Raw genomic sequence first — 2798 nt, 5'->3', positions numbered from 1 at the left:
GGCATTAATTTTTGCAAAATGTATGCAGTAGGGCCCATTTAGCCTGTTTTTGCTATTTCTGTGTGACTGTCAAGTGAAACATGACAAAACCTACATACTACAGTGATAGGAAGTAGCTGACGGAACGTTTTCAGATTTGCGTTATTGTGCGCTTTTTCGCATTTTTCAACAGCTTCAAAAATAGCACATGTCAATTTTGGTCAACTTTATGTGATCTGACCAAGGGATGTCTGTAGAACACAAAACAGGCGACATTTATTTTAAAGGAATTTGTTGGCACAGGAGGTAGATTTTTTTGAAATCTTCCTAGACTAAATATGATGTGCCTGTGAAGTAAAGATTGGAAAATTTTCTTACATTCATTTCTTAATTAGCTGGACATGTGGATCATTTGAAGGTCAAACACTCGCCAGACAACGAAAACTGAAGTGGTTTGGTCATGTCACAGGCTCCTCTGGTCTTGCTAAAACAATCTTACAAGGCACAGTGAGGGGAGGAAGAAGACGAGGCAGACAAAGGAAGAGATGGGAGGACAACATTCGAGAGTGGACAGGTATGGAGCTGAGAGACACCCTGAGAGCGGCCGAGAGACGCGAGGACTGGAGAAAGGTGGTTGACAAAGCTTCGAAGGCGCCCCAAAGGATTCGGAATCTGAGGGATCGGTGACGGTGACGGTGACGGTGGATCATTTGATGCTGATATGTTGTCGTATTTGTTGTTGTTTTTCATGTGGGATATTGTGTCATGCATGTTATGCTTTTCGAAATATGATTCATGTTCACACCCCTTTTAATGGGGCTTTGGCCTTTCTGATTAAAATTCTGTTCTGTTCTCTCTTCGTGATGTAATCCTTATCACACAAAGTTGGCTGCCGATAGTAACAATTATATTTACAGAGTGTCACGCTCTGAGGTGCCTGACAAACACTGCCCCTTCAGCAGCGAACATTTGCGTCTGCATGACATATTCTGTCTCGATTGCAGCAAGCTGAGCCAGAGTTGAGCCCCCTCTTGTTTATGAGAATATGGCGAAATGAAAGATGTTTTGATGGCAGTTGCCTAAACTCTGTGTTACTAAAAAAGACTTTTCTTCAGTGCTTACTCTCCAGACCTCGCACAATCTGACTTCCATCTCTTTCCAACCATGAGGTTATTTTTGAAGGGTAAGCACTTCCCAGACGATGAAACGCTTATTTTGTGGCTTTTCACGCAACCTGCAGACTTCTACAGGCAAGGTGTTCACAGCTGCATAAAGTGATGGGAGATGAATAGAAAGACTAATAACTGTGCCAAATTTCGTTCCTCTCAGTCCATGGGAGGTAGGTCAGGGACATCTTTAATGAACATCCATTGCATCATGTGAAAACATCTGACTTTGTCCCAGATCAATGTCTGTATGTTTTTATCTAATCCGCCTGACAGCATCATTGGTATGAATCAGAAAATCATCTTTTAAGTCTGCATGGAACATGAAACAATATAGAATTAGCAGAAGAAACAATTGTGTGAAAAGTATTGATGAGGCACGACTTGGGGTACCAGTTATCAAGACTTTCGTCCAAGCTCCGAAATTGATCTGGTATTAAGACTGACACCAATGCTCTGGCATTGATCTGGTATTAAGACTAACACTAAAGCTCTGACATTGATCGGGTATTAAGACTAATATTAAGACTCTGACACTGATCTGGTATTAAGACTAACATTAATGCTCTGACAGTCATCTGGTATTAAGATTTATATTTATGCTCTGAAAGTGATCTGGCATTGATTCTTACACTAATGATCTGAAATTCAACTGGTATTGAGAGTTGCATTGATGCTCTGATATTCATCTGGTAATAAGACGAACATTAATGCTCTGAAATTTGATCTAGTACTAGGACTTACATTAATGCTCTGAAACTGATAAGGCATTAATTCTAACATAAATGATCTGAAATTCTTCTGCATTAATGCTCTGACATTGATCTGGTATTGAAACTAACACTGATGCTCTGAAATTGATCGCGTATTCTCTAAAACTGATCTGGCATTAATTCTTACATCAATTATCTGAAATTCAAATAGTATTAAGACTAGCATTAATGATCGGAAACAAATCTGGTATTAAGACGAACATTAATTCTCCGAAATTTGTTCAAGTATCAACGCTTACTTTAATGCTCTGAAATCCGTTTGGGTAAGAAATTTAGAGACATCAAAGCACAGATGCAACATGGAAAAACATGGCTTCAGTTGCTTTGAATCATCCTGGCGAGTCAACCTACTTGTGCATTCTCCACTTGACCCAATCTCTCATCCACCTCTTCCCGGGGAAGCGGGACACAAACGCTGCTGTACAATACGCTGACAAACGCAAGCACTTGAACTAACAATGACACAAAGGTTGCTGCAGTAATCGAAGTTTATTTCCAACTTATGGTTTGTGTGAACTAGGTGACATTAAAACATTATAACCCCCACCCCCCTTTCCAGACTGGCGGAACTCGATGTTGACAACTGTCAAATATCTGAGAGATTCAGGTACTGCAACCATGGTCACAATACCCAGTTCGAATATAAAGAATAGCAGATTGAAAGGCTAACACAAAAATATAATAGTAGCAGTAGTAGTAGTATCATTATTATTATCATCATTAGTATAAATTCTAAATTCCAACACACATGTTTATTGGTCAGAGGAGAATACATAGTATTTTTACCGATCGGCTCGGGTTTCCAGAGAGGTAAAGGGAGAGGTGACAGAAAGCCATGGACAGAGACAGCCAGAGGGATGCGACACTGTTATCATCATCA

This window comes from Babylonia areolata, chromosome 35 (assembly GCF_041734735.1).
Source record: "Babylonia areolata isolate BAREFJ2019XMU chromosome 35, ASM4173473v1, whole genome shotgun sequence".
Taxonomy (NCBI): Eukaryota; Metazoa; Mollusca; class Gastropoda; order Neogastropoda; family Buccinidae; genus Babylonia; species Babylonia areolata.
Note: the sequence above shows the minus strand (reverse complement) of the source record.